Source organism: Tamandua tetradactyla, chromosome 18 (genome assembly GCF_023851605.1).
Source record: "Tamandua tetradactyla isolate mTamTet1 chromosome 18, mTamTet1.pri, whole genome shotgun sequence".
In the NCBI taxonomy this organism is placed as follows: Eukaryota; Metazoa; Chordata; class Mammalia; order Pilosa; family Myrmecophagidae; genus Tamandua; species Tamandua tetradactyla.
The window spans coordinates 65,745,484-65,759,127 of NC_135344.1; the positions used below are offsets into that span (position 1 = coordinate 65,745,484).

The following is a 13,644-nucleotide window of genomic DNA, read 5'->3' on the forward strand; positions in this document are numbered from 1 at the left end:
TACACATTAAGTGGATATCACCTCGTTATTCAAAATGTAATGGAGAGGGTAGAGGGAACTGCCTGAAAATGTAGACCTGTGTTCCAGTAGCCATGTTTCTTGATGATGATTGAATAATGATATAGCTTTCACAATGTGACTGTGTGATTGTGAAAACCTTGTGTTTGATGCTCCTTTTATCTCCCTTGTCAACAGACAAGTAGAACATATGGAATAAAAATAAATAATAGGGGGAACAAATGTTAAAATAAATTTAGTTTGAAATGCTAGTGATCAATGAAAGGAAGGGGTAAGGGGTATGGTATGTATAAATTTTTTTTCTGTTTTCGTTTTATTTATTTTTCTGAATAGATGCAAATGTTCCAAGAAATTATTATGATGATGAATATGCAACTATATGATGATATTGTGAATTATATGTAGAATGGAATGATCAAAATAGGAATGTTTGCATTTTCTTTGTGATTTTTTTTTGGTGGTATTTAAAAAAAATAAAATAAAAAGATTAAAAAAAAAAGAACGAGGCCCTTTAATCCTGTATGGCTTAATGCAATACCTGGATACATCCTAGAATATATTAAGCAGATAATCAAAAAATATTGGCAAAGTTCCTTGAGGATGGGAGAAAAAATATTGCCATCAGGAAATCCTCTGACCCTGAGTCAAACATTAGGGTCACCCAAATCAATAGGCCAAGCCCTTGATCTTGAGGATTACTCTTGTGAAGCTTATGTATATAGTGGGGAAGCTTAGCCTAACTATAGGTTAAGTAACTCTTATAGTATAAGAGTTACTTCTGGAGCACCTCTTTTGTTGCTCAGATGTGGCCTCACTCTTTCTATGCCCAACTCTGTAAGTGAAATCATTGCCCTCCCCTCTACGTGGGACATGACATCCAGGGGTGAAAGTCTCCTTGGTGGTGTGGGAGATGACTCCCAGGGATGAGTCAGGCCCTGACACCATGGGATCAACAATGTCATCCTGACCAAAAGTGGGGAAAGAAGTTAACTAATAAAGTATCAGTGGCTGAGAGAGTTCAAATAGAGTCAAGAGGATACTCTTGAGACCACTATTAGGCAAGCGTCTGTTAGACATTGCTACCTATCATAACTTGCCAAACCCCAACCAAAACCATTCCAGCCAATCCTAAAGAACACCTAGGGCAATATATAAGATTCTACAAAGATTTCATGCACTAGGGTAACTTTTCAGAAACCTACAACCTCCAGATGAGTCTGTAGACCAGATAAGTCCTGAAACCTAGAGGGCCCAGCCTCTCCAGAACATCAGCTACCCCATATTATCTCCCTACTCCATTTTATTGACAGCCCCTTCCAACATGAAAAAGTTAGAAGGCCATTGCCCAAATACCCCTAAAGAGTGGGATAGAAAGATCAAAGGTGATGGTAGAGTTATACGAGAAGGTAGGGCTTAACAAACAAATATGATTGCTGAATCACTAAATCAACAATCCTTTTAGTCTCCAGTATCTTAGAGCAGCTAGATGTAAAAACGTAAAATTGTGGAATTGTAACCCATACCAAACTCTAAAATCTGTTCTGCAACTAATTGCTGTGCTGTGATTTGAAAGTTATTGCTTTTTTGTATATATGCTATTTTTGACAAAAGTCAATTGTGATGATAAAAAAATATTTATTCTTCCTAACCTCCTATATTCTTGGGCAGCTGAAAGGAAAAATCTGAGATGATGGTATGGTAGCCCATGACAAACTCTGGGATCTGCCCTGTAACTATTGGTTAAGCAATGCTTTGAAAACTATTGCTTTTTTCTTTCTTTGCTTTGTATATATGTTATATTCCACAATTTAAAAAGTTAAAAAAAATCACATTAAGAGATGCTCATTCTCACTAGCTATAAGGGAAATGCAAATCAAGACTACAGTGAGATACCATCTCACACCTATAACAATGGCTGCTATTAAACAAACAGAAAACTATAAATATTGGAGAGGATGTGGAGAAATTGGGACACTTATGCACTGCTGGTGGGAATGTATAAAGGTACAGCCACTATGGAAGATAGTCTGGCAGTTCTTTAGAAAACTATCGAGCTGCCCTAAGACCCAGCAATACCACTATTCAGTATAAACACAGAAGAGCTGAAAGCAGTGACACAAACAGAGATTTGTACACCAACATTCATAGCAGCAGTTTTCACAGTCGCTAAAAGATGGAAACCATCCAAGTGCCTGTCAACAGATGAGTGGATTAATAAAATGTGGTATATACATATGATGGAATATTATGTGGCAGCAAGATGAAATGATACCCTGAATCTCATGACAATTTGGATGACGCTTGAGGATATAATGCTGAGTGAAATTAGCCAGACACAAAAGGACAGATACCGTATGAGTCCACTTTTATGACCATGGTAAACATAAAATCAGAGTCTTATGATACAGAATATAGGGAACCTGGAGATACACAGAAGCTAGAGATGGGTGAACAGTTTGCTAATGAGATTAAACTTAATTGTAAGGGAATAGATAGAAGTGAAGGCAGTTTGTTAGTGGGTCTTTAAATAATATTACCATACTGAAGGTAAGACATGATTGAAAGGAGTTATATAGACTCATGTGTTCCACCAATTAACAGTACAAATATAAATAAGTTTTTGCATAACTACTGCAAAGGTAAAAAAAAAAATAGAGTTTGCAGAATGGATAAAAAAAGCATGATCCAACTATATGTTGTTTACAAGAGACTCATCTTAGACTCAAAGACACAAACAGGTTGAACATGAAATGATGGAAAATGCATTCCTTGAAAACAGTAAACAAATAAAAGCTGTGGTAGCTATATTAATATCAGACAAAACAGAGTTTCAGTCAAAAGCTATTGTAAGAGTCAAAGAGGGGATGGCTGTGATAGGCCCAAGATAGCGATGGCTATCATAGCCCAGGAGTAAATAATCTTCAAAGACGTAACTGTAGACTTCACCCAGGAAGAGTGGACATTGCTGCACACATCCCAGAGAGAGCTGTTCAGAGAAGTGATGCTGGAGAATTTCAGTCATCTTGTCTCAGTGGGATGTCAGGTTTTCAAATCAGATGCACTTTCCCAGTTGGCACAAGGAGAGGAAGTATAGAGAGAAAGAATGGGAGTTCTCCAAAACCAGAGTCCAGGCAGGAAAGTGCCTGTAAAAACCAAGAAATGATATTCATGCAACTTATCTGCAGGAAAGACAATTCAAACATCATGTCATTGATAAAGGCTCCATGATTTGATTTGCTGGAGGCAAAAGCCCAGTCAATGGACTATGAGATTTGAGATCTTAGGCTGCAAAAACAAACTAAGAACTGTTCCTTGCACTTAAAAATTCCCTAATTTTTAAGAAGTCTAGTGGTTTAGAGACCATCCTTGGGACCACTTTATGGTCCGTGCAGCCATGTGTGAGGCTGAAAATGCCAGATCATATGACGGAAAGGTGCCAGATCATTGAATCAGAATAGGAATGCCACCTAGCAATCAGAATTATTTTAAAGAGAGTAAAAACATCTGCTGTACTCCTGGGCATTTGGATGTTCCTGAACTGGCAGCTGTAAACCTGAATCACACCTGACTTCACAGCTTACCCTCTTAGTCTCCTGTGGACTCTGAAGTTGCCCTAACCCTCTCTAGCCATTCTCTGGGCTGAATGTGGTAATAGGTGCAAAGGGACCAATGGAAAATAATAAATTTCAAACTCTAGCCAATTTTTACCTGTTACGACTATTTTATTTTCTTTGATTATTAAGCTTGGTCTTGGTTGATGTTGACAGAACTGCCTACCAACGTTCCTGAACTCTTCTCTCATGGAGATTATCACCTTTGATCGATATTAATGGGGCTTTCCAATTTTGTCTACACCTCTTTGGTCTTCTTCCTATATAATCCTGATGTTTTCATACTTGTTAATTTTTTTTTTTAATTTTTAAGACTGATTCGTATCCTCCAGCATTTTTATATGTAGGTACATTTAATGGTCTTGATGTATTTCAGGCAATACATGAATTTTTGCCTCAAGCTTTTGAATCTCAAGTTTAAAATGTGCATTTTAAAACTGTAAATATGCTTGCGGAGTTAGAGATTTTGATTTGAACTATAAAGTTTGAATCACTTGAAAAAAAATGTCAAAAAGGATACTTTATATCAATAAAAGGGGCAATCCACCAAGAAGAAACAGCAATCACAAATATTTATGCACCTAAACATGGTGCCCCAAAATACACAAGGCAAACACTGGCAAGACAGAAGGAAGAGGGAGGCATGCAAATAGGTGAATGAAACTTAAGGACACTGTGTTGAGTGAAACAGTCCAGAAGAGGAAAGACAAATAATAGTATAATACCTCGCTAATATGGACCAACTATAATGTGCAAACTCTGAAAATTGAATTTGAGAGCATAGATAATCAGGGGAAAGCATATAGTAAAGGTTCCTAGATTGCAAGCTCTTACAGCAGTCACATCTATTCTGGAGTGGTAACTGTTATTTCTAAATTCTGAGATGTTACACTCTTTGTGTATAACCTGGTCATTCCCTGGAACTTTGAGTATCTGTGTGACACCTGAGACTCAGAGCTAGAGTTCGGCAGGCATGAAAGTCAGCATTATCCCATAGAGCAATTGTTAAAACACTGAAAAAAGTGATCAGACTTCAATTCGAGATATGAATGAAACTGATGTGGTTAGGACTAAGGTATATCAGACTAAAGGGTAAAGAATGATAGTGATGATCTATTAAAATTTCAACTTCTGTATAAGGCAAAGGAAGAGATGTTTATTCGGTGCAAAATTTATTTTTTCAGTAGCACAATATCTAATTTAACCTGGATGGTCAGTTTACTTGAACACCATAATTACATGGAACCTTGAATAAGGAGTAAAATCTTGTTGGTTTGTACGGGTTAGTGTGATTCCCTGATACATCTCAGAGTAATCTGAGCAGTAGATAAAAAAGAAAGTATTTGCAACGTCTCCTTGAGGGACTGGGGGAAAAGGTGGAAATATTAAACTTCCCCACCTGGAGAAGACCTGATATACTCACAAGCACTGGGGACTGTCAAGTTGATGGGCCAGGCCCTTGATCTTGGGGCTTGTTCTTATAAAATTTATTCCTGCAAAGGAGAATATGCAAGCCTACATATGATTATGCTTAAGAGTTAGTAACCCCAGAGAACCACTCTTTTTGCTCGGATGTAGCCTCTCTTTCTAAGACAACTCTACAAGTGAACTCATTGACCTTCCCTCCCCCCCACTACATGAGACATGACTCACAGGGATAAGGCTGGCCCCAGCTTCATGAGATTGAGACAGATTTCTTGACTGAAAGGGGAAGAGAAACGAAACAAAGTTTCAGTGGCTGAGAGATTTCAAATAGAGTCAAGAGGTCATTCTGGAAGTTCTTCTTATGCAGTACATAGATACCCCTTTTCAGCTATTAGAGTAGCTAGAGGGAAATACCTGGTACTGTTGAACTGTAATCCAATAGCCTTCATTCTTGATGAGACATGGTCCATTTTACTATCTGAAGCAGCCACTCACCACAAACCCTGTTGATGTTGTACCTTAGGATGGACGGAATGATTTCTACTGCTGGGTTTGTCACTGGGTATGCCAGTCCTTTGCTGTTAGCTCTGCCCCCAGGTTTATCATGCTGAGTGTGTGAGACTGACATCAGAACCAGAGGTAGACTGGTTTTGTCTTGAATATGAGAACATTACAGAAGCAGAATGCATCGAGACCCAGAGTAAAACCATGACAATGCTCACCACTGAACAGTTATCATACCTGCTCAAGTTCGTCGTTCATAAAATGAAGCAGCCAGGGACAGATGTGTTCCAGAAGCCCATTCCATTGGAACAGCACTCTGACTATGCAGAATACATCTTCCATCCCATGGACTTTTGTACATTGGAAAACAACGCTAAAAAAAAATGTATGGCTGCACAGAAGCCTTCCCGGCTGATGCAAAATGGATTTTGCACAATTGCACCATTTCAATGGGGGAAATTGCAAGTTGACACAAATAGCTAAAATTTGTCATCAAAATCTGTGAACATGAAATGAATGAAATCATTATATCCAGAATGTTACCTAGCTGCTTGCCAAAAACGAGATAACTGATTTTGTGAGCCCTGTAACAATCTGCATCCTTTGATCTGGGCAAAACTGAAGGGATTTCCATTCTGGCTCACTAAATCTCTGAGGGATAAAGATGGGCAGCTCCATGACCATTTTTTTGTTTTTGGACAACACAATAGGACCTGGGTTGCAATTAATAATTGCTACCTCATGTCTAAAGAAATTCCTTTTCCTGTGAAAAAAACTAAAGCATCTTCAATAGCGCAATGCAAGAGGTGGAGGTTTACATTCCGAATATTGACAGGTGTTTTTAATCACTCTCCGTTCTGGACACTCTACACATCCAACAGCCAGTATCAAATGCTGTTCCATCCCACCAACCCCAGTGCCAATGCTGCCAGGATAGATGGGCGGGAGAAGGTCAACCTCCACTTCAACAGGACAGCGTCATCCAAGACCCTGATGAGCAAGCCCAGGCTGAGCAGGGGCACGGGCCATAGGATGTCCCTGTCTGACCTGCCATGCTCCCCCGTGAGCACCAACTCACCCGTGCACGTGGGCCCCGATGTAGAGCAGGATGCTGAGCAGAAGGTCACATCCAGCCACTCCAGCACAAGGACTACCCTGACAAGAGCACGGCTTCACCAGCCTGCACCGAGACAGGTCAAGCAGGGAGTTTATCCCGCAGGCCAAAACCTTTCTCTCCCCAACATCAACACCTGTCATGAGGAAAGGGGACAAAATTTCCACCACTGGAAGCATCCTGAATGGAAGCAGAGCCGAGATGGATTTGAAGTAGCTGGTGAGTCGGTCCGGCAGCAGTCAACTGCTGCCCGGCTTGTCTCTCCCAAGCAGAAGGTTCACAGCAGTTTCCAGCTAAACCTCGACAAGACGATAAAGAGTTGCAAAGCACAGTGAGGAATAAATGAACTCTCAGAAGATGTTTATATGGCCATATGGCACAGTGCTTCAGAGGATTTTGAGAAGTCACACAGCAGCAATAGTGACAATGAGCAGAAGTCTAGGAACAAGCCGGGAGACCCAGAAGACAACTAGGGGAGTTGAATGGAAAAAAGTGCCACGAAGTGCCACCAGCTGTTTAAAAAAAAAAAAAAAACCAAACTGCCAAGCCCAGTGGAAATGAAAGAGGAGCTGAAAAGCATATGGCAGGTCAGTGAGAAAGCAGATCTGGGGGGCAGTCAAGGTAAACGCCAGCTCAGAGCCGGAGAAGGATTTCTCAGAAACGGCAAAACCTTCGCCTCATCCCCCAAAGAATAAACTGAAGGGCAAAACATGACTGACTTCCCAACGGTACATTCGGGCCTAGACTCTGATTCAGACAGTGAACTTGTCACAGATCTAGGAGAAGACGGTTCTTGGGGGGCAGGTGGGGAGGCAGAGGTGTAAACAATAAGAAGGAACCCAAAGATCCATCTCAGAAGCAGGATGTTGTAGGTAAACCTCCACGACGGCAGGCAGCCAGGCTCTCCCTGAAATGCTGGCTCTCACCCGCTCTTCTTCCCCAACTCCCAAGGCTGGGGTCACGGCCACCACCAGCCGGGTCACGGCCACCACCAGCCGACGTCCACCGTCTCGGTTCCAGCCGCCGCCATCGCGGCAGGAAGCCGGGTGAAAAGCAGACAGAGGTCGCTGGCCCGGCCATGCCGCGGGTCGCGTGGAACTCATCAACTCTCCAGCAGGAGACCACGCAGTGCCCATCCGCGTTCACCGTCACCCTGGTCGCCAACTCGGAGTCAGTCAACGCTGGCCCGGCCATCGCCAACGCCTCAGCCGATGTCGCCTCAGATATCGCCCAGTACACAAGCAAAAGGATGGATGCAATTAAAAGAACGATAACAGAAACTTATAATGATCTTTCTAAACACACTACGGGAAGCACAATAGCTGAGATTCGGAGGCTGAGAATCGAGACAGAGACGCTTCAGTGGCTGCACCAGCAAGAGCTCTCCGAAATGAAACAACCAGGAGCTGACCACGGCGGAGACGTGGCAGAGCCTGGAGCGGGAGCGGGATGGGCTCATCGCCAAGGTGAAGAAGCAGCTGGAGCTGGAGAAGCAGCAGAAGGTGGACGAGACCAAGAAGAAGCAGTGGTGCGCCATCTGCAAGAAGGAAGCCGTCTTCTACTGCTATTGGAACACTAGCTGCTGTGACTGCACCTGCCAGCAGGCCCACTAGCCCGCGAACCTGAAGTCGTTTACCCAATCAGCTACCACCCGGCAACAGCAAGCAGACGCCGGATTGAAAACCGATACAGTAAACACGTCGTCCACTGCCAGCTCCGCCAGCACGCAGTCAGCCCCTCCAGAGACACGCCAGCGCCTCGATAGAGAAGGGGGCGTCAGCGGAGAAAAGCAGGGACAGTGGCGCAGCCCTCGACCTTTCCGGTTCCAGGGAGACACCCTCCTCCATCCTCTTAGGCTCCAACCAAGAATCTGACCATTCCCAGCGCAGCAAATCCAGTCCCTAGAGCAGTGGAGACAGACACTGGGCTCAGCACGTTCCCAACACGCCTGTACCAGCGCGGAGAGTCTCATTCCCAAAGTGTCTCGGCTGGACACCTTCTGGGACTAGGGACAAATTGCAACACACACCGCCCACCCCATGGTGATGGGGAGGGGACAGACACCACAGCCAAACAGGAAAGGGGAGAGGCACAGGAGACGGGAGAACAACCACCTTCACACTTGGGAATTCCAAACATTTAGGTTTTGCCTTGGGTCCCAGCGCAAAAGGCAGCCAACACTATATAATGTACAGCATTAACTTTGACCAAGGACTGTTCCACCCACAGGAAATCCATGTTTTAGATGTAAATAACGTACAGTTTGTGGATGTCATTGAACCTAGAGAAACTTCCCCTTTTTTTTATACTTGTATTAACTTTAACTTATTTTTTTAAAAAGAAAAACACGTTTTTAAAAAGAGAGAATGTTTTGATGTTAGAGAAGGGATGACCAGTCACTCCTGCCCATCACCAAGTAGTGATTGAACCGTGGGGCCAGGGGTGGTGGTCACACCCAGAGAATGGCCCTTGCATGCCCAGGGTAAAGCAAGATGTTTCTATTTGCATTTCTATCCACAGCACATGGAGATCAGGAGTTTCGGCACAGCCTGTGCTGTCGGGGGGCACATCACGACAAGCCACCGGCCCCTTTCACATGCTATAATGTTATGTTATAAAATGAGAGCTCTCTGAACCAGGAGGACACATGGAGAAGTAAGTTTATTTTATGTGACTTCAATGATGACTGTACTCCTAAAAGGGAAAATGATGTCCTGTTTACAGAAGACAAACAGAAACAGGCTCTCCTCAGCTCAGTTGCAGAAGAGGAGAAAACAGAAAAACTTCAGGGTCCTAAGCTTTGAAATGAAGAGAAGTCTTTGCTTTGTGGTTCCTTCAAACACAACACACACTTTGCAAGAGCAACTCTACCTCTCAGAAGCAAGAACTCATAGGCAAGATGCACACAGAGGACATTTGGGTCTGGGATGAAGCATATGTGTACTGTTATGTGATAGAATTTACATTTTTATGTAAACATGAAACAAAGGCAGGATGAGAGAAAATAAGACTGTACCGTGCCGTCTTGATACACTGTGTCTGCTGTTGTACCATTTTGTATGCTGTGTAAAACAAAAAGCATTGAACAAAGCAAAAGGTGATGTGTGTATATGAGAACATCAATTCTACAATAGCATTCCAGTACATTTTGTTATATATTTCAGTCTCGTTTATTTTCTCTTCATTGTTGATAAGAGGATGCAAACTGTACATTTTCCAGTCAGGTACTCATATTAGAGAAGAAATAAAAGGAGAATATTAGAAGAAAACAGAGACAAAGAGAGAGAACATTTGTGAATTGCAGTTGTCAAAAAGATAGCCTAGCTTGCCTGATTTGTGAAGTATAATTGCTTTTAGCATATGGAATATTTTTTTCACATTTTCTATGTATAAAATTTGTACTAAACTTAAATATGTTTTTTGATGATGGTCCTTCTTTGTGACTGAGGTAGTAGACTCCCAAGGTATGCTTTTCTGGGTTTCCCCACAGTTTTTTCAGATTCTTCACTGTCATGGTTAGGGACATGTGTCAACTTGGCCAAGTTGTGGTACCTGTTTATCTGATTGGGCAAGCGCTGGCCTGTCTGTTGCAATGAGGACATTTCATAGGATTAGATCATGATCACGTCAGCTGCATCCACAGCTGATTCCATTTGTAATCAGCCAAAGGGGAGTGTCTTCTACAATGAGTGACGCTTAATCTAATCACGGGAAGCCTTTGAAGGAGGACTCAGAGGAGACAGGTTCCATTCCTGCTTCGGCTGGTGAGCCTCTCCTGTGGAGTTCATCCAGACCATCCATCACAGTCATCGGCTTCACAGCCTGCCCTGTGGATTTTGGACTCTGCATTCCTGCGGTCACGTGAGACACTTTTATAAATTTTATATTTGCAAGTGTTCCCTGTTGATTCTGTTTCTCCAGAGAACCCTAACTAATACGTCACCTTTTGAAATTAAACTGTTTTGAAACAAAAAAACTACTGTGATGATTAATGCAAAGCAATATGATGATACTCTGTACAATTGATTGTACACTGTGGATGATTATATGATATGTGTACATACAATATATGTTAATAAAATTGCACTTTAAAACGGCAATACAAAATGGATGCAAATGTTCTAAGAAATGATGAATATGCAACTATGTGATGATATTAAGAATTACTGATTGTATATGTAGATTGGAATTATCTCTTAATGTTTTGTTTGCTAATTTTTTTAATTAATAAAAAAAGTTAAAAAAAAAAAAAACGGCAATACATGATCCTGGACTGGGTCTCATAAAGAAGGAGAAAAAGCTCAAATAGACATTATTGGGATTTACAAAAACTTGGAATCTATATTGTAAGTTTTATGCTAATGTTAAATTTCTTAAAGCAGATAACTGCTTAAGAAGGTTACATAGTGGATATTATCGGTCTTGGGAAATGTACTGTATTAGTTTGTCAAGCTGCTGGAATGCAATATACAAGAAATGGAATGGCTTTTAAAAAGGGAATTTAATAAATTACAAGTTTACAGTTCTGAGGCCAAGAGAATATCCAAATTAAGGCACCAACAAGAGATTACCTTCATTCAAGAGAAGCTGATGCTGTACAGAACAATTCTGTCAGCTGGGAAGGCACTTGGTTGGCATCTGCTGGTCCCTTGCTCCTGGGATGTGTTGCTTTCAGCCTCTGTTCCTGTGGGGGTTCCTGACTTTGCTTCTCCCGGGCTGGCTTTCATCTCTTGGCTTCCTTTGGCTCTCTCCAGGTACTGGTTTGCTTAACATCTCACGGCACACAGCAATGTCTGCTGGGCTCCAAGCATCTCCAAACAACTGTGTCTCTGTTCTCTGAAGCAACTATTCTCCAAGCATCTACATCTGCTCTCTCTGTCAGCTCTGAGGTTTCTTCAAAATGTTTCCTCTTTTAAAGGACTCCAGTAATCAAGACTACCTTGACTGAGTGGGGGTCACATCTCAAGCTATTCAATGGGCACACCCACAAATGGGGGTGTCACATCCCTATGGAGATAATCTAATCAAAAGTTTCTACCTCTGTGGTATCAAATCAGAATTAAAATAAATTTAGAAAATTAAAATAAATAGCTGCCTCATTCAGTGGTAGAATGCTTACCTTCCATATGGGAAACCCGAATTTGATTTTTGAACCATACACCTCCAAAAAATAAATAAAATCAAATAAAATAGCTGCCCCCACAAGATTGAATGAAGATTGAAACATGGCTTTTCTGGGGGGTACATAATACTTGCTCATCAGCACATGTACCTGGAAGTATTAAGTGTTTGTGCTAGTTTGAATCTGTTAATTCAGTTGAATCCCAGAAAAGGTCATGTTCTTTTAATGCACTCTTATTGGTGCAGACCTGTTGTGGGTGGGAACTTTTAATCAGAATGTTTCAATTGAGATGTGGCCCAGCCTATTCAAGGTGGGTATTAATCCTTTAATAGAGTCCTTTATGAGAGAATAAAAGGCAGAGGAATTTGGAGAAAGCTTAGAGAGATGTTCCTGGAGAAGCAAGCAAGGACCCACAGAAGCTGAAAGAGCCTCTGAAGTAGTCAGAAAGCAGTGAAATCTGGAAGAGAAGGACCAGCAGATGCCAGCCATGTGCCTTCCCAAGTCACAGAAGAACCCTAGAAACCAGAAGTCTTTCTTCAAAAAAGGTATCCTCCACTTGATGCCTTAATTGGACATTTTCATGGCCTTAGAACTATAAATTTGTAAACTAATAAATGGCCCATTTTTAAAGCAAAAAAAGAAAACTGAAGGAAGAAATAGACACCTCTACAATAACAGTTGGAGACTTCAATACACTACTCTTGTCAATAGATAAAGCAAATAGATGCAATATTAATGCGGAAACAGAGAACTTGAAAAACAGGATAAATGAGCTAGATATAACAGACATATACAGAACACTGCACCCCCAAGCAATAGGATATATATTCTTCTAAAGTGTACATGGATCATTCTCCAAGACAGACCACATGTTGGAACACAAAGGAAATCTGAATAATTTAGAAAGATTGAAATCATACAAAGTACCTTCTCTCTGACCATAATGGAATGAAGCTGAAGATTAACAACAGGTGGAGAATTGGAAAATCTGCAAATACATGTCTTAAACAATCAATAGGTCAAAGAAGAAATTGCAAGGGAAATCAGTAAATATCTTGAGATGAATGAAAACAAGAACACAGCACATCAAAACTTATAGGATGCAGCTAATGATCAATGAAAGGGAGGGGTAAGGGGTATGGTATGTATGAATTTTTTTCTGTTGTCTTTTTATTTCTTTTTCTGAATTGATACAAATGTTCTAAGAAATGATCATGATGATGAATATGCAACATGTGATGAAATTGTGAATTACTGATTACATATGTAAAACAGGATGATCATATATTAAGAATGTTTGTGTTTGTTATCTTTTTAATCTAAAAAAAGCTTATTCCACTTGACAGTGAAAAAAAAACTTATAGGATGCAGCAAACTGAGTGCTGAGAGAGAATTTTAGAGCCCTAAACACATATTAAAAAAGAAAGAGCTAAAATCAAAGACCTATCAGAATACATGGAGGAAGTAGAAAAAGAACAGGAAACTAACCCCAAAACAAGCAGAAGGGAAGAAATAACAAGTATGAGGGCAGAAATGAATGAAATTGGGAATAAAAAAGAAATAGAGAGAGACAGAGCCTGACCCCTGCCTCGTGGAGTCCATGAACTCAGACAGAATGCCACATCCAGCACCATCCTTCTCCCATGCACCAACATGGCCCTCTAATACTAATAAAGACACTTATGACTGTGCAGCACAGGAAGGCTGCTGCTCATGCCCCAGAGGCCAGGGCAGCATTCAGGACCCACGGCAGTGGAACAAAGTCCCTAAAGGAGGGACAGAATTCTGACCAGTAAGCCCAGGAAGCAAAGCCAATGGGGAAGAGGTGACTCCCCGTGAGTTGCCCCAAA

At 41.4% G+C, this 13,644-nt stretch overlaps 1 pseudogene; it reads left to right on the plus strand.

Moving 5' to 3' along the window:
* Nucleotides 1-5,508: 5,508 nt before the first annotated feature.
* On the plus strand, nucleotides 5,509-8,681 carry LOC143662439 (MYND-type zinc finger-containing chromatin reader ZMYND8 pseudogene; annotated as a pseudogene).
* Nucleotides 8,682-13,644: the final 4,963 nt, after the last annotated feature.